The sequence below is a fragment of the Malurus melanocephalus genome, unplaced genomic scaffold (genome assembly GCF_030028575.1).
Source record: "Malurus melanocephalus ecotype Western Australia unplaced genomic scaffold, MMel_1.1 scaffold_437, whole genome shotgun sequence".
In the NCBI taxonomy this organism is placed as follows: domain Eukaryota; kingdom Metazoa; phylum Chordata; class Aves; order Passeriformes; family Maluridae; genus Malurus; species Malurus melanocephalus.
The window spans coordinates 486,262-509,370 of NW_026623669.1; the positions used below are offsets into that span (position 1 = coordinate 486,262).

At 38.9% G+C, this 23,109-nt stretch overlaps 1 protein-coding gene across 8 annotated transcripts in view; it reads right to left on the bottom strand.

The window, feature by feature from the left end:
- JAK2 (Janus kinase 2) overlaps positions 1-16,104 on the bottom strand; it is an 86,630-nt gene extending 70,526 nt beyond the window's left edge. For 2 of the 8 annotated variants that reach the window (XM_057380115.1, XM_057380120.1), the window contains exons 1-5: positions 12,056-15,441; positions 11,510-11,642; positions 8,172-8,290; positions 7,733-7,787; positions 7,128-7,261 (exon numbers count right to left, since the gene is read on the bottom strand). The gene's annotated coding sequence lies outside the window, so the exon portion shown is untranslated. Of the gene's footprint in view, positions 1-7,127; positions 7,262-7,732; positions 7,788-8,171; positions 8,291-11,509; positions 11,643-12,055; positions 15,442-15,993 lie in introns of those variants that run through there. The other 6 variants (XM_057380121.1, XM_057380117.1, XM_057380118.1 and 3 more) reach the window with 6 other exon arrangements.
- Between the last annotated feature and the right edge of the window lie 7,005 nt (positions 16,105-23,109).

Consider the following 23,109-nt stretch of genomic DNA (forward strand, 5'->3'; position numbering starts at 1 on the left):
TGGAACAGTTTCTAACTTGCACAAGTCTGCAAAACAATTAAAAGAGACTTGCACATGAAAGAACAGCAACCCAAAATTCTACTCTTATATAGGAACTTTGCTATGCAACAAAAACATACACAAAGTACCTGGTTCMGTTTTAAACTTTCTTTGGGCTAACATGATCTTTTTTCCCCTGAGGACTGCAGACCAAACTTTAAAATGACAGAACCTCTTACTGAMACTTGAAAGCTGTTCCATAATACTCTACAATAGACTTTGCTAGACTACATGAGAGAAAGTAATATTTTACTCCAAGTATTATCAATGACCCATAAACTCAATCTATAAATGGGGAGAAAAAATTAACACACAGATGCAGATTGATTCCTGAAAATAAACAGTCTCTGTTTATAGAAATATCTATCTATTAACATCTACAGATACTTATATGTACATAAAGATATAAAAGGATTCAAAATTTCTTTTTTTTTAAACCAGAATACATTGCAGGATGATAACATCAGCCAGCAAGAAAGTAACATCAATTTAAAAAAAAAMCAAAATTTAAGGAACCCATTTTAGCAAGGAAGAGATGCTCCTAGTAGCAAAATGTTTGGCGATTAAAGGCTTTTCTTCCCTTCRCAACTAAAATTAAGTATTTCTCTGTCTCTGCAACCTAGTCTGCCAATGAATGCAAGCAAGGACTATAAGCTCTTTCATGCTGTCTACCCTATGTCCTCCAGCCCCTAGTTCTCTGTTATCTTTTGAAGTTTCAAGCGGGAATTCATACGGGAGTTTCCCATATGTCTTCTCAACACTTAACTTACATTGCAAGACAATTCTGGGATATAGAAGCTTGTTAAATCAAGGCTTGAACAATAAACAGGACCTGCTACACAGAATATTGTCAAAGTAACAAACCCAGCGGGTGCTAAAGGGTGGTTGCCTCCAAAACGCTGCATCTGTTATTTTATCTAAAACCATGACCTTTTAGTAACTTAATTACCTCAGCAATAATACAGAAATCTACCTAAATAAAACGATAATGCACATAAAACCTGCTTAGATTTATTAAACTACTAGCTGAGTCACATATTACTCAAATGTTTATCATGTCCACATAGCTCAAAATAAAAATAGTTTAATTCAAATTAATTTTGTTGATTTCATAAGGCTATGACTGAGAACCCAAGAAGTAAAACAGTATTTGAATCCTGACAGAAAAAAAAAATTAAAAATCAAATTAAGTTGCAGCTCATTTAGATTAGGGAGTCTAACATAGCGCTTTTGACTTGCTTTATGCATATTAACCTAATGTAAATTTCARCTTGAGTCCCAAAAGAGCAGAAGACAGGTTTCTAGTGATCATACTGAATCTTTTGCATATAGGCATCTGGTTATTTTTAAATACATAGGAACAAAAGAAAACTTGATCCAGAYGCAAATCCTCTGCAAAAGCACTACAAGGCATTTCTTTAAAAAACACTTCAACAGCTGTAAACACATATGCAGTWATGGTTATTCATTTGTTCTTCATATTTTATGGATCTTACTTTATACTGAATGGAATCAAATTACAGATTCTGTGCTTTGATGAAAGCCACCTATATGCTGCATCTCTAAAACAGTATTTCGCTGAATCACTTCAAGTAATGTAACAATATTGTATAACTACATGCAATGACTTTGTCAGCTTAATGCYCATCCCTTCTCACTGCAGCAGCAGTACTAGAAATAAAACAATAACAAATAAAACCTACTGGCATTCTTCATCTATTTTACTTAAGTTATGTTAATTAAGTCGTCCTTTAACTCAGCCAACAGAGCATCACTGCAGCACTGAAAAACCCATCTTGTGGAGCCCCTCAGGAATGTGTCTGCTAGGCCTTCAGCATAGAATAACATGTAAGTACTCCAAASTTTTAAGACCTCTCTCTTCACAGAGTTTTCTGGTCAAGGACCTCATTCCTCTTATCAGGCTTGTATGCAGGAGGTGTTGGTAAGAGGGACAGTAAGTTTCACATACCTTCTCACCCCAGCCTCACCAAACCCCTTCCTATTRATGCTGTCTACCTCACCTACCAACAATTCCACACTATAAGCAAGCAAACCCAGAAACATTTGTATGGTGTCTTCCTTTCCACTCTGCTTTTATGTGTTTCTGACTGAGAGACTGAGTGGGAAACTTCTGCCTGGTCACTAATATGGGAGGTACAGCCAGGCAGCCAAAGGCTTCACACACCAGAGTTCAACTGGTAACTGCCCAACAAGTTATTGAAACAAGTGTGGTTTTCACTATCATGAAAACAGAAGAAATGTCATTATATCTTATTCCTTTTACAGATCCAAAGAAGTCCTTTATGTAGTTCAACTGTCTTCCYTGAGCTCCAGTTGCTCTCTAATCAGTCCCTTCTGTACAGCCTTTGCTCAGCTGCTGAGGACTCCCCCAGTTATTGGCACTGCATTTCATGAGCTTTTCCAATGTGGTAGCTTGACTTGAGCAAGCAGTTAAATATTTTTCCCACTACCACACAAATGCAAATACACTGCCTGTACTGGTCCTATAAAACCTCAAAATRTTTTTCAAGCTGAGCCTTTAGTACAGCAGCACTATAATTATGCTGGCAGATAAATTCCCTTCCACTTTTTCCCTGGTTTTCTTCCTCCCTTCTCTTTTATACATCCTGACCCTCTCCCTGCCCTTAAAAAGACAAAAGAACAAAAAAAAGGAGGGGAAAAAGAAACCTGCTTTTCTTCTTTCCACTTTACTCCATATACCTGCTCTATTCYGCATTTTGTAAAAGTTCCCTATTTTAGATTCCTTTTCCTTTATTTATTCTGGGCATTCTCCATTTCCTATTTCCTCCTTCCTTTCCTAGCAGCTGGGCTCCTCARTGGAACTTGTTCTGCCCTTTTGAGAGATTTGGGKTTTTTTTCCTATTGGTAGAAGACAAAAGAGCCAGCTCTCCCTAGTTTTTCACTTCCTTATCACTCAAGAGCATACAAGTTCCTTTCGGAGTTGATAATCTTCCGTGTCTTCTTGTGTAACGGCTGTCAAGTCAGTATTTTAAATAATCCATTTAWAGTAGAAATTATTGATCAGGTTATTTATGTGACAACTGAACTCTGCAAGATAGGATTATCTGCAAACAGGCAACAATCGAAGAATGACTTCTAATAGGGAAAGAACTTCACTTAAAAAATTATACAAACTCTGGAACATATAAGGAAATRTGTCTAGGAAAATGTTCTAGAAAACTCYTTTTCATGTAATCACTAAGGGTCATCTCGCCACAAAGAAAAACTGCCAATTTTTACTTATTTCTGCACTGCAAATTACTTCGTTTCTGCCTGWGATTAAGTTTAGATTACAGTCTTACAGCCATTAGTTCCAGCACTATTAGTGAACTGAAAATTACATAAAGGGTTTTTTTCATCTTCTATTTTTTGTGTGAAAGGAACACACCATTGCAGATGTCAAATCATGTGCTGCTATTACTGAGTCTAGAGATCACACATCTGTTCCAAATAAATGGTCTAGTTATCATAGTAGTCTTGCCAGCAAACATGACGTTCTTAAGTCAACTAGGATTTTCAGGTTACAAGGACAAAATTGAAAAGACAGACAACTTAACAAACTGACACTCCCACATACAGTCTGTGTAATCCACAGTTGACCTGCCATTTGTTTCATTACTTGTACACAGAATTTAACACTTTAAGTATGGCTGTAATCATATAATGAGATTTACTAAAGCCAGACTTTGTGTGAACTAGTCCAACAGTAGCACTTTGATCTACTTGTGAAACACAGCGAGTACTTTTCAAATGTTTTGAAACTAGCAGAAACAGCAGCATTAGCAACAATACATTTGAAATGTTCTACCACATTTTGAAAGCATACAAAATGCTAATAATTACCTAGAGTTGACTCCAATATTCCATAAAACAGAGGCRTGTCATAATTTAAAATATAGAATGACTAATGCATATATATGTCTGCAATGATTTGCTACTAAATATTTCCTCTCATAAAACCAATAGATTGCGTAACATTTTGCAGTAAACACTGCATTTATAGCCGTGAACTAATGGGTATATAATTGTTTCAGTGAAAAAACAGTTATATTGTGTTGCAATGCACCAGCAATCCACTCAGTGAATTAGTACTGCGATCCCAYGTTTAACTGACTTCAAAAGGGCCATTACATAACAGAGATAAAACAAAATTTTAAAATAAAGGTATGTAGGAACAAAAGGAGAGCAGAGATCACAAATTACAATTGCAAATTCTGTCGATGATCTGTGCCAGTAAATAGAGGTGTCATAAATAAAAGGTTTATTAAGTTGCTACTTTACTCCATCACATGGCCTAAATAATGAACAGACTACAGCCTGAAATACGTATTTCTGCTTAYTCCTCTGTCAAGAAACTCAAGAGGTGAAATGGTACAGATGAAAAAGAAGTAAGGAATCTGTGCAAACACATGTGTAAGATACAACATTTTCTGGGGAAATAAACACTTGTTTAGAGAAAATTTTAGTATAAATTACGAAATCCTTAAAGTTCACATACAGCCAGAGTGTCTGGCCCTCAACCATAATGAATCAAAAGTGAGCAAGACACTTGCACAGAGCACTTGCACACACTTCAAACACCTACCAGCATCAATCTTTTCCTGTATTAATCTTCTATACTGAGGTTATAAAAGAACATTTCCAAAGTCTTATCACAAAGGACCTCTCTACTCTCAACACATCAGCTTCACTGAAATTTGGCATTGCACTGTACTTTCCAACAGTTACTACTGCAGTAACAGTTAAAGTTAAAAGGCACACACAAGTACTTGCATCTGTCTGCATTTCCATACAGAAACACTCATCCATCCACACCTCCGCAGAACACTCAGTTCACATTTGTGACACTTCACAGCCAGAGGCAAGGACAGTTTTAACTTCAAGAATCCCAAAATACTCCAAGTTGGACAGGAYCCACAAGGATTACTGAGCCCAAGTCTTCAGTGAATGGCCTGTGTGGGGACTGAACCCACAAGCTSAGCATTATTAGCATCGTACTCTAACCAACCCAGATTCCATGGTTTCCTGCACCTTCTTAATTACCTGTCATCTGCATTTGCTTTCCCTCATTTGTTCTACATTTTGATTCCCTACCATTATCCTTGTATTCAGACTAAAYATCAGTTCTCATCCAGTATACCACCAAACAACCTGCCTGTTTCTCTTTTCCTTCCAGACAAAGACATTGATAATTTCTCCTTCCTCACACTTCAAAAGAAATTCTAATCAAAATACCACACCTTTGCCCACTGAGACTAAAAGACCTAAGTATTTTCACAACCTGTTTTTCATAAGCAGTTTGTTTCTTCCACTAGCAAATCAAAACTAATTTCTTCTTCAAAACCGGCAACAGTTCTTCAACTGAAAATCAATTTCCCAACCTCCCAGCTAATTTTAATATCACTTAGCCCAGCTTGTAAACATAGTCATATTAAATGTGCTGCAAAGTGCTTTTTTGTTATTTTATTTTCTTCCCATTTTCTCTCTGGAGGCATTCAAAACTTGACTGGGGAGTTTGCTCTAGCAAGTCTGAGGGCAACATATCCAGAAAGACAAAAGGTTATTTTAGTAATGTAAACTGAAAGGCAATACACTTGGCTAGATTTGGGCCATGAAGTTTGATTCCAAGTAGGTCAAGACCTTGACTACTGTCAAGATCTGAAAGCAATCTTAAAACCTACTTGAGTCAGGGCAGATCAGCGAATGGCTGTTTTATTAATGGGACCAGAGGAAGGAATGCAAGAAAGCAACAAAGCCAGAACAGGACATATGTTGAACATGACAGGAAAGTTCTGAAAGAAAAAAAGATGGTAAGAAGGTAATGAACAGAGAGGCATCTGGAARGATGATGTGACAAAGCTGTTTACATTCCTGCTCTCTCCTTATTTYAAGCCCATTTTATTTCCAGAATCCTACTGAGTTCCTGTTTCTGCCTGTAAATTCACCTCATGCTTCACTAGTGTGTGAAAGGAATGCAGCAGTATTTTGGTGTTGTAGTAAAAGACRAAAATTCATTTTCTTACAACACTAGAAATAAAACCATTTAGAAACAGTAAGGTACACTCTCCCCCCACTGTCTTTGACTAAGAGTGTCTTCTTTTACTTGTAGGTTCAAAATAGCTATCTTTGTGTGTGCATCATTCCTAATAGAAATTCACTTTTACAATTTAAACAAACCTTTTTCCTACTACCTGCTGTGTAAGCTTACCAAACGAGCCTATAAGCCCATTTAACCTTGTTGCTGCATCTTGTRTGCCTTTATCAAGAAAGCTTTAATATTGTTTTTTTTTCCCTTAGTTGCTCTTTCTTCTCTTTCAAGTGCCATCAGTGACAATGATTTCCCATCTCATCTCCATGACAGCAAGAGGATGTCCATCAATTTTGTTTGCATAGTTTCTTTCTCTAAAGGCTCAGTGAGTAACTGGAAATTATGTCTAGGTGAGAAAGACTGCACCAAAAAAACAGGTAAGTATTCTAGAATCACTGTAATGTATTGCAAAGAATTAACTATTAGAGGAGAAATTAGACTTTCTTTTTAACTGGAAATAAGTTCAGATTGTTTTCAACCCATAATACCACAGTAATAATTCATGTATGTTTACTACCTCTGAATAGATACTTCTCTCTAACAGGGGAAGCAATTAAGATGATATTTTGCTTAATAATGGGATTTCTTAAAATTTCTTCTTTACCCTTTTGAACTAATATTAAATAAACAATAAAACACCCTAATCATTTAGGTTATTTTAATTTGAGAAGAAGCAGCAACATGAAATTTAAATAGCAATGGAAACCAAAAAGAAGTGGAAACAGAAGGCAAGTCTTCTAACATTACATATATACTAACTCCTCAAGTACCAGAGCAAATCTTAGTAAGAAACACAAGAATTTCCGGCATAAGTAATAACAGTTCTCATTAAACAAATTTAGACATCATTAAATTATGCAAAAAAAAGGCATGCTGATCCATGATATATTTAAGTTCCTCAGGGGAAGAAACTTGCATTCTGCAATTAACTTTATTGGTAAGCAATGAGATCACAGAGCAGCTGTTAAGAAAGGCTAACCTGACTTGTGAGCTTGTATCATCCAGTTTGATGGAAGGACCAAATGTACTGGCACACCCTCGTAACTAGTTCTAGAAGACATTCATTCCAGCAAAACAGAATGCATTGGTCTCAACTGGCTGAAGTTTAACGACCTGACAAAAACAAAGGACCATAACATTTCAGAAGTTCCAGTCCATGAATCTTAACGAAYCAAAGTGAATTTAAAAAAGGAAAAAACCAAACTAACACAATCTCCCAAATATAAAAACGTGTTATATGCAAGCAATATATAATTAAATACTCAGCAATCTAATGGCCAGACAAATTGATTCATTCAAATTATATTAAAATATCTTAAGTATGACTGAAATCAAAGAGAATATTTAATATAAACCACCCATGTTGCACGTTTACTTTTTAAACTGTTGTTCCACACGTTTAATCACTGAAGCAGCCAAACAGTTCTTTGCACTAATGTTTTTAATTAAACAAGACACATTATGGTGCATTTTTATGTAAGAAGAGATGGAACTTAATGAGCTTAATCCAGACTCTGAATTTTAATAAATTACATTATGCTTAAAAGCACATTGGCTACAGTTTTCAACTATAGTAATTTTTACCTTTCTGCTCGCATACTTCATTTCTGAAATTGAAAGGTAGCAAAAGCATGTGAAACTTTGGAAAAAAAATACAGTTGACATTATTAAATACAATACTTACAAAGACATGCTACATAAACAAATAAATTTATCAAAACACATTCTATTTTTCAAACTGTGCAGTTCATTAAAGAATAAAAGCTCAGTAATTACATGAGCTGAACAGCCTGTTTCTAGTCACAATATCCTTCAAGGGTTTAAACCAAACATAGTTCATCTTACAGTTATTTTTACACAAACTGAGGCAGGAATATGTTCCCAGTCTGATTGCTGGAATGTCTTTGGCCATCTATTGTCCTCGGCCAATATTCAGATCTTAGCTGAATTTTGAATTCTGAGTCCAGGCCTATCCAACTACCTAACACAGAAAAAAACTGGCCAACAAGTTCACAGTGGATACCTCTAGGACAGCGGGGGGCTGCAGCACAGAGCAGAGCCTGTTCCACATCCAGGGGACTGGGGCAGCCTCGCAGCAGTCCCCAATACCAGCATGGAAGTCATTCAGAAGGTGGAGCCAGGCTGTTTACAGGACAAGAGACAACAAGAGCAAATTGCAAAACAAAATGATCAGAGACRATATAAAGTCTGACATTCAGAGGATGGCCCAGCAGTCAGTGTTGCCTCTATCCTTAGAGTTTGTACAACCTGCCTGGATATAGCTTTTGTATCCGTTATGACCTCCTTACTGACTCTGATTTATGAAGAACTTGGGAACAGAAATGAACTGAGGTCCCCTCCTCACATATTATTCTGTGGTTCTTTACATGCAGTATCTCTGTTCAACCAGAAGTTACAATATTTGACTAAATTCAGGCTTTAGCAAAATTGTAATTACAATCTCCAAATGACCTTCTTTAAAACAAACAGTAATTTAAAGAAACCTTTTTCTCCTCTGCTAACTGCCTGTCCACTGAAGATCAGGGACAATATGATCTTGTTTTCGTTCTGTACATCTCCTCAGCATGACAGAGGACCATCAGTTTTCCTGGSTTTGTGGATATTTAAACCATTAACTGTATGATAAAGGGCACCCAAGGTCACTTCCCCTTAGGTATTTTCAGTCAAAAACACTTCAGCTACACTGCAGCAATTTAGTATTGGTTGCTCATCCAGGACCTACTACAGATGCAGGAGAAGGAGCAAAGTGGTTTGATGAGCAGAAAGCATCAAGTGCTGTTCAAAAGTAAAGCTTTTCTATTTCTCCAAGAATGGCTTCAAGTAATTGAAATATAAAGCTGCTCAAAGACCTTCTACAGAATTTGGTTGAGCAGTCCACAAGCTATTGCAAGTCACTGGGCAGATGATGCCTTCTAACACATTATGGCATGCAGTTAATTTGCTGTAAATCAGGTCCTGACAAACTTCAAATATGCTTCTGAAAAGTCTAAGAAATATTATTTCCCCACCCTGCATAGTCATAACAACTGCACAACCACATCACAATTGCATAACCACATCACAACTGCACAACCGCATAACAACTTAAACTACAAAAAGAGACATCACGTATTACTAACCTACACAAAAATATTTACCTCATGGTCAAGAGTTCAAAAAAATTATGTGACAAAACTCACAGAACCACCACAAAATAAACAAATACTACCATCTTTTACAGAAAACAAAGTAAAAACATTTTAGTATTCCMAAGTGAGATTAAAACTCAGTATTGTGAGTTCACTGGCAAAATATTGATAAGTATCATGGTTTAGGAATGGCATTCCCAATTTAGTACTCCCACTAAAAACAAATCCTAGCTGATCCCTCCCCATCCGTGCTCCAGTGAAAGAGACAARAAAAAGATTATGGGTTCAGATAACAACAATTTACTGCAAACAGCCATGAGATAAGAAAACAGACAGTAACAGCAACAGTATTAATAGTAAAAGTGTACAAAAGAGGGTGATTTTTACATGCAAAATGCTCCCCAAGGACCCCAGGTTCCCCTCACGCATCACACCTTTTCTCAACTCGAAGCCACACCCTTCTTTCCAGAAGTGAGAGTTCCCTAGTTCTGACAGCATCAATGAGATGCATGGTAAAGAATAATAACACAGACACTTCCAGATGACTCTAGGATCCACCCCCTGACACTACTGCAGAAAAATTAACTCTGTCCTGGCTGAAACCAGGACAATAAGCTAGCAATCTGAGCAAGTGGCAGAACTCTTTGGAAAAATAACAAAGCCCAGGAAAATTATGGCATGGCTTAAGGCTGCTGCAGTCTAAAGATATCCTTCTAAATGCCTCAAATACACCTGAACCAGCTTGGGTAGCAAAGGCAATGTGAAACTTTCTGTGTCCTGTACATTTACCCTGCTTGGGCTCCCAGCTGCTGAAATATGAATTCAGGTACACCTACATGTGTCTGTATTGCAGACATAGTTTCAAATTCATTTAGTTTTGATTGATATCTTGTTAAACCTCAACCTAATACATCCCTTGGTTTATTTATTCTCCACTTTGATGCCCATCTATTTCATCACACTGCCTTTAGGTCTACCAATGCACACCAAAAAGTGAAGTTTCCAGATCATTTTTACATCATTTTTACATCCACTTTGCATAGCAAAGTAACAAAGTACAGTGGACCTGTACATTCTACTAACAGTTTTGCATGCTTGTTATCACAAATTTAAGTCTAACGTGTCTCCCCAACTTCCACAAGTATGCTTCTCAAATACTCTGAAAATACTGAAATTCAGTAAAATTCTATCATCTTTTCAATATCCAAAAGAACATTTTAGTGTGCTGAGCTTCAAGTATTAGGGAACCAAAAGACCTATAGGAATAGAATGCCCTAATGCTAGCCAACTACCTTGAAATCCCCTTTCACTGAAGTAAACAATTTAGGAGAAAAGCAACYAGAAGTACTTTTTCACAAGCTCCCTGACAGAAAGCATAGTTACAAAGGTTTATGAAGACCCAGATACACAGCAATTAAAAGATAACCATGCACCTATTTACACAGTTGTAAGAGTAGTTCCAAAGTCTCAGTCTTTTGGGAGCCAGCTGTTGGATTGACACATGCTTTACTGCCCACAGCTGAGGATCTGGGTCTTGTGCAATCCAGTGCCCTCCAATTCCATTGGGAACCCAACACTTCTCTCGTAGCTCAGTCCATCTTCGGGGTTATCCAGGATGTGGTTACACAACATTTTCTCTGACACTGCAAGCCAGTTTAAGAAGTTACCCTGTCTGTTCCCTTTCCCTCGCACCACTTGTTCCACATGAGACAAAAAAATTAATTTTCACTTAGGTCACTTGTGACACAGTTTACAGCTTAGCCCTACAAAAAACTACTGTGTTTACACAACTGAGGGAGTAATAAATACCAATGTTTGTGAGAGGCTGAAGAAAAAGAAGYCTTGAGAACCAGAGACAGTTTAAGAGTATAGTTAATACAGATCATGATACTACTCCATCATACTCTTAGATCTCCGTGACTTCATGGTTTATAATTCCCTCTCCACAATTTATAAACCTCTCTTCCATTAAGAATTAATGGGGCTTTTTTTCCTCCATTGGTCTTTGTCCTCAAATGCTCTTCCATTAGTCTCATAGTCAAATTTTACCTGACACATAACTCAGACACCACCTGCAGCCATATCTCCATAACGGAATCYATACAAGTAATCCTGTAATTTTATGCTGAAGTTAAAAGGCCTCCCAATCTAAATGCACTTGCATAACTGAGGCCTCTAAAAACTGTTTGATAAATACAGGTACCAAACTTACCTTGTATTTATGTATCAAGATTGGATATTATCAATTTACTTTAGAAATACTGGACTCTGCTAGAAATCCAAGCTGCAGCCAGTGGTGTGACATGTCGAATACTGATGAACATTTTGGTCATAACTATGAAATCCTAGTAATAAAGCAAGACAAATGGATAGCAGAGATCATTAGTATTCATTTAAAGCATACTAGACCTGTGCACTAACATTATTCTTCTAAGATATTATCTGCCCCCACAAAATAATCCCTCAAAATTCTTGCATTATTTGTGGTAAACAGGATGATGTAGACTAGGCAAAAAAAAAAAAAAAAAAAAAAAAAAAAAAAAAAAAAAAAAAAAAAAAAAAAAAAAAAAAGAAAAAAGGCCTCACAAGCAGATTTAAACTGATTTGACAGCCACTGTCATTAAATGCTACAAAAAGAAAAATCCTTGTGACCAATGAAGACACGTAAGAAAGTGTTTTTAAATTTTTAATTATACATGCAAATAACTTTAATCACAACACTATGAATATGTATAATAAATCCATTTACTCAACACACCTGTAAAAGACTTTCTTAAGTCGTGCAAGCTATTGCAGCTGCTGAAGCACATAAGCAGAATGATAAATGTAAAACCAGCTAAACCAGCTCCACTGGACTGTCAAATAAAAACCACACCATGAACAACACACAGATCAAGAATTGGGGTAAATACCAGAAAAGGTCCCACACCTGCATCTGGGGATGCTGGCAGAGCAAGAAATACCACACCATATACATTTATGCAAGTATATAGCATTTTCAAAGTCCTAGCCTGAAAAGAACTTCGGTGATAACTGGTCTACATGAGACGAGCAGGATCAAAATGGAGAGCTAGCCAAACAAAGAAAAACAGAAGACAGGTAACAACTGATGTCAACAAATACAAAATTATAAACTCCTGAAAGAATAACTTGCACTTAATCCCACATGACATTAAATTTTAAACCAAATGTAAGCAGATGAGCAAAACAACCATTCACAGGATGTGCAGCTCAACAGAATCTCTGCTAAATACAGGCACGCGTGAGACAAGAAACAAAGCGCTCCAATGAAAAGAGGGAAGGGATTGAAAACATTCTCAACTCACCTGGAATATTGTCTTTCATGGCACCACAAAAACCAGAAAAAAAACAGAATCAATTCATTGATTCATATGAGCTATAAACAAGTACTAAAGACTCTAAGAAAAAAGAAAATACACACACACATATATACCCCCTCCCCCGACCTCCGCAAAAAAAACAACCWCACCAGAAGAAAGCCAAGAAGACAGAAAATCAAAGCATCAAGAGCTAATGCCTCCCTACCTAATAAAAGGAAATGTGCAACCATGATTAAAATGCAATCTACTAACAGCAAAAGGCACCAGGTAATACTGTTGTGGGAATCATTGCCAAAGACAGATGCAGAGACAACTTACCTCATAAAAGAACAATGCTTTTATTGATTTTAAATCAATAGTTGCCTGCACCAGATTGGATTTTTTTTTCCCTGCAAATCAGATTTAAAGATTTAGCTTTGACTGTGTGATACAGTAACTACATAACCAGAATTAGATGGACAACTGCCTTCTAGGCAAGTCGCTCCACATAACACATGGGGGTTATCACTGTCCATGTGAACCAGACCTCTCTGCATCCAGTACTGCATAACCCACAGAGCTTAACATCTGAGTGAGGCATCACTGTGTTTCTCTGAGCATCTTGCAGGTTGCAAATGACAATGACAACCTACCTTACACTTGTCGGTAGCTCTCACTGTACTGAGAGGCATACAACCCATTTAAGTGAGAGATACAATGTACTCTCTAAATGAACACAGCATGCAGCAAAAAGCATCTATTTGTATGAGGCAAATAAAACTGGGTAACAGTTCCTTCAGAAGAACTACTATAAAGAAGCTTCTTTGTATATTCACATTTTTGTACCGTTTTTCACATCTCCATGAAGATAGATCTATTTTACGGAATAATATGCTAAATCTCATATTCAGAAATTCAAGAAAGCTTCTCATTCACCTTCTGATAAAGAAATGGTATCTGAAACAAGTTAGAGAAATACAAACGTAAGCATGAGCTCAAATGTTGACTCAGATCATGCTAGTATTACTCATATTAGTCATCTCACTGGGCTCCTGCTGAGAACCCCATGGGATGTACGAATACGTAAGGAACCCACCAGAATCGGTGCACAGCCAGGGTGAGAGGCTTTGAAATAGCAGCTCTGTTAAATCAAAAGGAAATATGTAACTGCGTACTGCCTAATGACAGTGGTAACATTTGTATGCAAGCCCAGGTAAAAAGTAGTGGGAATGTTAAAACAAAAATGCTAGCCTGTAAGAGCATAGGAGCACTAGCACAGGATAATTTGGGTTGAAAGGAACCTCACAGGTCATGTAATTCAACCTCCTACTCTAAGTTCCAGTTACTTTGCTAAAACAAAGCCACCAGATTTTGCCTTCTTCCAGCTGTTTTTTTTAGAATGCAATTTTTTTAGAACAAATACTTGCTTTACTATTGCATGGTCTACTACATTAATTACTTAGTTTTAATGGTCAACTACATTAATTACAAGTTTTGTGACATTTGATACTCTTCTATTCAAAATGAACACAATTACTACTCTCTGTGTTTAATACTACTACATTTCTGAATTTTATTTCCTTTTTAAGGCTCTTTCAGATGAGATCTGAGGTTATTTCTTGTAACTGCAAGCATCGTCRCATAGTTTTTGTTTACATAATTACCATCATACTGCAAAAATGCCCCAGAGCTGAGATAAAAAGACACCAATGGTAAATCAACAATCTCAGTTCAGCAACTGCTTTTCTTCTAACTTCAGAAAGCAGATGCCACTGCCAGTACAACATGATACTAACACTCACTTTTTAGTAGTATTTTGTGGTCATGCATAACATTACCTCCACATGGTTTGGAAATGGTTATTCTACAGAGATTTCAACTTTTTATCAGCCTAATTGTCACTCTGAACACCCACATGTAAAAAGCAGTAGCAGCCTCCTTTCGTTTTCCATTCCGCAGTTCCAGTCACTCTGATTCAACCAACAACGATGTTGGACCATATTCTGCATTCCATGTACTTCTTGCTCATTACAACTTCCCCTCCCAGCAGCAACCGCTGCAGTTGTTGGCTCTTACAAAAATTAAAATCTCTGTAAATAGCTCAAATGTAAGCCTTCTCTGGAAAGTGCACCACTGCTTTAAAACCCTGTTATTTCATACAATAGTACTGAAGTTGTTTAATTCAAAATTCTAGATTTACACCATATAAGTYACTTGGGATGCTTTCTCATCAAGCAGAAGACAGTAGTGGTTACTGTAGTCCTACTGAATCCTCAAATTACTGCCACCAACCCTAAGAAAGGAAGATTAATTGGCATGCCCAAAGAACAACACTGCAGTATTACCCCCACATCAGTTACAAGGAAGACTGAGAAGCAGGGATGGAAAAGAAAGTTAATCCATGTAAGTGATCCAAAATACATTTAAGAGTGCACAGAATCTCTCTACAGTGTTCTGTCAATACTGACTTTCCATAAAAAGAAATTTAAGAAATACATCTTTCTCACCTAAATTATATATACATTAAATTTAACTAACAACAGAAAAATGAGGAAGTAGATAACAAATTGGTAAGCTTTACAAAGCTAAGATGTCAGAAACACGGACCCTTAAACAACTAATCTCAAGTGCAAAATCACACTCAAAACTGTAAATAGCCATTACAACCTCCCTAATTAGGCTTCCTTCTGTCCAGTAACCAAAAGGACTACAGTCAACGTTTTTCAGCATAAAACAATTTATGAACGACCAAGGGAGAGCGTCATTTTCTCACCTGTCACTGACTGCAGAAGTGAGAATTTGAAGACAAGGCCACAATCAAGCTCTATAGATTTCAGCCACAAAAAAAATCTTAGGTTTTATCTGCAATTATTTTCTTAAAAAAAAAAAACTTCTGAAAATTAATTAAATCCATTAACTCACATCCCACAACTAACCGAGTATTTCCCCACGCAGAAGCAATTCTACAAAGACATATAGAGAAAAACTACAAATGTGGTTCCGTGACTGCTCGCCCTCCTTCTGCGAATTTTTTTTTTTTTTTTTAACGGCACAAATAAGTATTCTCGAGGAAGTTCTCCCGCAACACACAGCACCTCCACCGAAGAGGCGCGGCACCCACACTCGCAGCTTCCCCGCCGCCCAGGTCGGCCCCGGCCCGGCCCCCGGGAGCGCTGTTTACCGAGGGGGAGGAAGCGGCGCGGTGCCCCGCTCACAGCGCCCGGCGGGCAGGGCCGCCCCCCCCGAGCGCCCGCCCTGCCCTGCCCGCCAGCGGGAGCCCCCACCCGCGGGACGGGGCGCGGGACACGGCGGTGCAGCCGCCACCCAGCCACCCCCACGGCCCCGCCGGCGGGCGGGCGCTGCCGGCCCCACTCACCGCGGCGGCTGTGCAGCGCGGCGCGCAGGCAGCGTCCCGCCCGCTCCCTCCCCATGCACGGCGGCGCCGGCCGGGGACGCGGCGGCAGCTCCGCGCCCAGCCGCGCTCTGCCGCTGCCGCTGCCTCCGGCTGGGCGGCGCTCCCGCCGCTCACGTCATCGCGCGGCTGCGGGCGGGGCGGGTTCCGCCGCGCTCCCCCCGGCGAGGCGCGCCCGCTCCGCTCCGCTCCGCTCCGAGCTTTCGGGTGCCGCGCAGGGCGGGGTGTCCCTCGGCCCTGGGACAGCGTGCGGCCGCGGGCCACGGCGCGACTCGCCCGTGGAGGCGGCAGCCCTCTCGTCACGGAATCACGGCATACTCTTGAGTTCGAAGGGGCGACGGGCACACTTGGATCATCGAGTCCAACTCCTGTCTCTGCACAGGACCATCCCCAAGAGTCACACATGTGCTTGAGAGCGTGATCGAAACTCACCTGGAATTCTGTCAGGCTCTGTGGGCGCTAGAGAGGGCGTCAGGGTTTTGTCGGCGCGAGAAGCGCTGCTCTTTGCCCCCGCTGCCTGCTCGACAGTCGGTGTGGGCACCCAGGGCTTCTTGTCTCTTACAAGTCTCTGTCTGTAGGAGCCGCGGTGAGGCGAAACCTGGACCGCAGTGAGGCAAAGGGCATGGGACCAGCGAGAGTGAGGGACAGATCTGGCCTTGTTCAGCCCTGGTAAACAAGCAGTGCGTCTTTGCTGCGGTCTGGCTGCACAGTAGTGCGTGTGTTAGCTGGGCCGATGAAAAAATGCACGGTTGTTTCTTAAGAAAAGTGTGTGTGCTACTTCTGTCCCACCTCCTGGGATTTGTTGCACATTTCTGACTTAYGAAATGCACACTTTTCTGTTACTTCCTGTGTAACGAGCTTGTTCTTTCTTTTCTTGTCCATGCCAAGTTAAGTAATGCCTCACCTGAAAGCTCATGAACCGGGTTGTCTCTTAGACAAAGGAAGAACACAAGTTGGGACAGGGGAGAACTATAAAGCCACATAAAMGTTTGATAGATGATGAGTCTCTGACTGCCAGCAGGCTCATGCTCATGACGTTCAGTGCTTTCAAAGCAGGCTGTTACCTGTCAGCTAGCAATTTGGTACTGTCAAAATGTAACTCTTAAGGACAATCTTGCTCGTGCCCTTTCTATGTCGTGATGCATAGTTTTTTATTCTGCAGAAGGAAAGAGTATGCCCATTACCTACAACATCATCTCACAGGAAACAAAATCTAGGCCATTTCAGAACTACAAATTATCTCGCTGGGTACATTGCTTTGTTTTTCTTGAATGTGCRGTGTAAAGATTACCTGGTGATTTTGAAATATAGTCAAGTGCAGCATGTTTTCTTCTATAATGTCTAGTCTTTCCTCTCTAAGAAAGTTTCTGTAGTATTACGCCCCCTACTAGTTTGTTTTTCATGTTTGATGTGACTTCCCAGTTTGCGGTGTGGAAAACTCTACATGTAAACATGCTGCAGTGACACTGAAAATTTCTTCCAAGCAGGAAAAGGAAAGAAACTCCAAAATAAAAATGTTCTGATGCCTCCCAAAAGTAACTACCTAATATACCACTAATATCTAGACCACTTAAAAGTTGAGGAGAGTAGTGTACTACACTGGTGGTGCTTAGTGCATATATTAAGACACACCTCATCAAGATCTCTGTGGATAGGGGAACAAGAAAAGAAGGAAAATAATTCTACTGAAATAGATGACAAATCCTTATATTGTTAAGTTTCAGCAATTCGTCAGGGTCAGGTGTAGTTGGACCTGCAAAATTTCTCAGCCTCAGGAGTGACAAAGCCTCAGCCTCAGGAGTGACACCATCACTTGATGGGATTGTGAAAGTCCAGTCTGTGTTAGGACTCCCTACATGACAGCTTAGCTAATGATTACTGGCATTTTTGTTTACCTTCTATTATAATTAGTTTAAACAAATTTTAGTATAACATAGGAAGAAACTGTATTGTCCTATGAAATACCCTTTTTCACTAGTCTGTTCAGGGTTGTTCATTACTTTTATCAGAGTTCTCACTACTACACCAATTTTTAACAAATTCTTTAAAACACATCTGCACTCAAAGATTGTGAACATTTCAGGTTTGCATCAAACTACCATTTAAGCATCCTCATTTCCTTTCCCTTTGCTAAATGATCAAACAGGGTATTTACATGTGTATGTAAATATGCTTGGATACATGTGTCAAACTGTGGGGGGAATTGAAGAATCATTTATCACTGTATTGTTCACACRTTTCATTTTGCATATTCACACTGTGTGAATACTGTCATGTGTAGGGTGTAGTGACACAGGCATAACCACAAATCCAAAACCATGGATGCTAAACAATAAACTTAGCAAACAGATCCCCCMAAAATGGCCAAAAATACCATTAATTATACACAAAMCATGGTTTCTACAGCAAATTAGTTTGCTCTTCAAAGCAAGTTACAAAACCTGCCATCTGTGTAAAAGGCTTACTTTTACTCACTTGATTACTTCTGTGTTCCTGATTCTGRGATTAGTGCGCAGGCCGGGAAATAGATTTTGTTATATTCAAAATATAACAAAAAAAAATATTATTTTGTTATATATTTTGTTATATAATTTTCATATTCAAAAAACTGAAAATTACAGAAGTAGTTTTATAGTAGTTCCTTAAAACGGTCTCATAGTTGGGACTCAGATTTATCATTTTCAGCTTGAAATTAAAATCAAAACATATTCTCTGTTCAGGAGTAGGAAATTACTTGCAAAACCTTCACAAATTACAGCTGTAAGGAAGTTACTTGTTAAAGTCATCTGTGAAGCCAGACTGCATGTATTTCACTTCTCTTTCTAATTTTGTAGTAGGGTGTAAAATTCTCACTGTTTAGTAAGCATGTATGTTGTAATGTTTTTTCTCCTTTTCATTGTGTAGTAACCCAGCCATGGAGAAAAACCTATTTTGGTTAAAAAGCCATGCTTTTTCTTTAARTATATGGCACAAAGAATACTCTTAAAGGAAATGTTTTCTTTTTTTTTTACAGTCGTTCTCTGACACCTATTTCCTGAAGTCATATGAGTGATTACCTCCTTCCTGGAGGAGAAAGAAAGAAAAGCACCTGTAAATACAGGTTTATGTATGAYTCAACTCCAAAACAACACACTTCTAATTCATCCCCTTTGGCAAAATAAAACTTGGGGGAAAAAAGCCATCTCTTGGCTTTGAGGGCCCCAATGGCAGGCATAAGTCGTCCCCTTCCAGACATCCGTTTGATACCTGTTCCTCTGAGAGACAGTAGAAAGTACCTAAAACTACCTTTTGTAATGCAGTTCTGCAGACACTGCTTTTGTAGCATTTAAGAATGCAAAAGGTACTTCTCCAGACACTAAATTCTACCCTCACTGCTGCTCCTGGTGGAAGATGCACTTCTTTGTCAGTTCCTTCTCCAACAGCTCACTGTGTTATCAYGTACAAAATGCTGCATCATACAACAATCCCATGTGAAAAAAACGTCTAAACCCCAAACAAACATGGAAAAAGCCCTACAAGAAGTGTCATGCGTTCAATTGCTGAGCAACTAAAAAAGCACTTGGAGACTACAGTGACTAATGCAGGACAGTGATTTCTATAAACCAGAGGAACAGAAWCAGGTAGTGCTCTCTGTCCATCCAAAATTGCCCTGTTTCCTTTTCTAGCATTTTCCAGTAACTGTGTAAGCTTCCATTTTCTGGCAGCTCTTTGGGATTCCCTCCAGGTGATATAAGACAGGGAAGCCTGCTTTGTAGCCACAGTGATCAGGATCATTTGCTCTGCCTGGTAAGTTTTTGGTTTGTATGAGGGATGTGTGTGTCGGATATTCAGTGGCATTAAAACTTGGATTAAAAAAGTTTGCATAGTAGTATTGCTGTATTTCTTACCTATATTGGTGGCATATGGACAGATCAACCACATGTAGTGTGTGAGATTTTCATCTGTACCTTTCAAATTGAATTGTTCCAGTTTTATGGGTTTCAATATTTCTAATAGGTTTTCTGCAAATAAAGATTAAATTATTTTTTAATTTACTTTTTAATGAAGCTAATTGCCTCATGTGAATAGTAAGGCCTGCACTGATCTCCACACCRCTTGTGGTTCTATTAAATGTTCCAATCCTTTGAACATTCTCATCCATGTGGCTCAGCACAGGTTAATGTGGATCTGATATGGAGATGGAGTAAATTCATTTCTTGCCAAGTTAGTTGAGTCACAACAGAGCAGCAGCGTGGGATTTCCTTTTAAGGAACATGTGCCTTTCTGCTATTAGAGAATAAAACCTAGCATGCAGCCAACAGTTATGTAGCTGGAAAAAGCAGGCAGGCAATTAAGTGCAAGCAATTGGCTTAACAGTAGAACTTCAAAATAATTTTTTGAAATGCAGTCCACTGATGTCAAATGGCTTGGTATAAATAGCATTAGAGAGAACCACAAATTTACTGTCACTCTGTGACTCTTTGCTTAATGTCACAACAGTTAGGTATACTAGTACCACACAGTGAAGAAGAGAGTCGGTGTGTCTAAATTTCTCTTCAAAATCTGGTAACAGAATGAAATAAAATTAATAAAACTGCAACCTGAGACGTAAGGAGAGCCATGACGCACAGACACTGCAGGCCTTAGCTTGTAGCATTTGTTAGCAGCTCTGCTGTCAAAACTCCTAGTGATGCAACACAAATGCTTCAGGGGTCTATCAGTATGCCAGGTTTCCATCGAGTAACAATTTGTTTCCTAATCAACTTTTGCTTGCAGAGGTTTTGTTTTACTTTGTTTTCMTCTTTGAAGCAGGATATCTTCTGTGACTAGCTGGTACCTAAACACCATAATATGTGAATTTGTCTTGGGTTTGCATGGTCAGGCTTTGGTAGTGGGAGAGCTTCAGGTTCTCTCAGAATGTGCTGGAAGGTTCCTCCATGCCTGGTAGAGTCAGAGTCAGCCAGCWGCTGCTGGCCAATGCTGGGCCAATCGGAAACAGTGGTAACATCTTTTGATAACATATGTAAGGAGGTAAAAAAGTTATTGGGCAGATGCAATTGCAGCCAGGAAAAAGCAGAGTGAGAATATGCAAGAGGAACAGCTCTGCACACACCGAGGGCAGTGGAGAAGGAGGGGGAGGAGGTGCTCCAGACACTGCAGCTGGGATTCCTCTGCAGCCCATGGTGTGCACCATGGTGAGACAGCTGTGTCCTTGCAGCCCACTGAGGACCAGAGGGATGCAGAGTTCTGCCTGCAGCCTTGGAAGACCCCATGCCTGGAGCAGGTGGATGTCTGAAAGAGGCTGTGACCCCATGGGAGGCCTGTGCTGGAACCAGTTTCCCAAAGAAACTGCTAAACTCCATACTTGGAAGGGTTCAAGGCCCAGTTRGATGGGACTCTGAGCAAYCTGGTATAGTGAAAGATGTCCCTGCCCATGACAGGAGTATTTGAACTAAATTATTTTTAATGTCTCTTCCAACCCAAACCATTCTATGATTCTCTAAGAGCAAGAACCTTTAATATACACATACCAAAATATGAACAAGAAACTTTTATGAATTGATTTTAGAAATCTCTCAACTGCTTACAGTAAACACAAAGTGAAAAATTTGTTTGTAGTTGTTTTTTTCCACGTTATTCTTAGTACTTCACAGTGAAACAAGACACTGAATTTCATTTTCGTTTCTATTCAGTTTGTTTCTACTCAGTCTACTCAGTTTTACTTCTGGGTGATAGTACATAGTAGCAGYAAGTTGTATTTTGATTCACAGTGCTGAAAAAGGATGAGCAGGGTTTAAAATCAGAAACTCATTCTAGCTAGAAATAAAATTGTAAAAAATATGCAATCTGCTTATTTTTCAAATATGCTAAGCAATTATTGCTCAAATGAAAGTGAGTATGAGACCCTTTGCTTTATCAATATTTCTGAAAAAGTCACTTCAGGAAGCAGCTAGATATCAGTGTTGGTATCAAATGTGCATACTGTAACATCAAAAAAATTTATGTTAAAAATAAATTAATTTATCAATTTATTAATTTATCAATTAATTTATTAATTTATGTATCTTTAGCACAGCTGTTTTGCTTTTGAATCTTTTGGCCAATATCAGTTAAAACTAGCAGGAGCAGAGGGATTTTACAAAGAAGTAAATTCCTGGTCTGGATTCAACCCTGCTACAGACCTCTGCAAACCAGCCAAGAGGCACTTCTAAGAGAGAGGCCTTCCCACAGCCCACCACTTGAGTAACATGGCTTTCATTAATTAATTGTGGCATCAGACCCTACATAATTTCAATTAACTAGGAATTTTCACTATTGCTTTTTAGTTACATTGATAGAAACAACATCAAACAAGAGTCATATCACTCTTTTTTTCTCCTCCATTATACTTGAACTCCAGTCAGATGAGTTAAAGGTTTTTCTTTRTAATAAAAACAGTAACTCAAATTCAGCTGTTTTAATTCCCTATATTTAAAAAAAAAAGCACTCAGCAGCTATTGCATTTGAAAACATTTATTCTTGTTCCACTCTTTATAGCATAATGGAAATAAACCACATATTGTATCTCTCTGGGAGAGCATTTCAGGATCTAGAAATAGCTTCCACAAACTCCTTTACTTGGAGGAGGAAAATTTTTAGATAAGCAGTTCCAGTACGTATTGCCTGACACTGACGCACACGTACAGAATAAAGTACAAAAGCTCTCCCTAGAGCAAAAAATATGTATCACTTGCCATTAAGCTTCCTCAGCTGTGTAGATTATAAAAAATATTGTCACGATAGTAGTATCTGGGGCAGAACAGTAGTTAACTTGATCCTCAGAGGGAGTAGCTCTAGAGTGTGTCATTCCCAAGATACCTTTTATGTGAAGGATCAAAAATCAGTGTTTATCTAATTGCTTTGAAGAGTACAAATAGTTCTCACCCACAGAAACGAAGGAAAGCAATTTGTCATGGTTTTCACTCAATGCCGAGCAATGTTGATTCTGGCATTCCCAGGATCAGAGAAACTACAAGAGTACCCTGCAGCCCTGGCACTGCCTTCAACACAGATAGACCTGGGGAGGAAAGCCAGTCCTCTGAGATGAGTCACAGGTGTCCA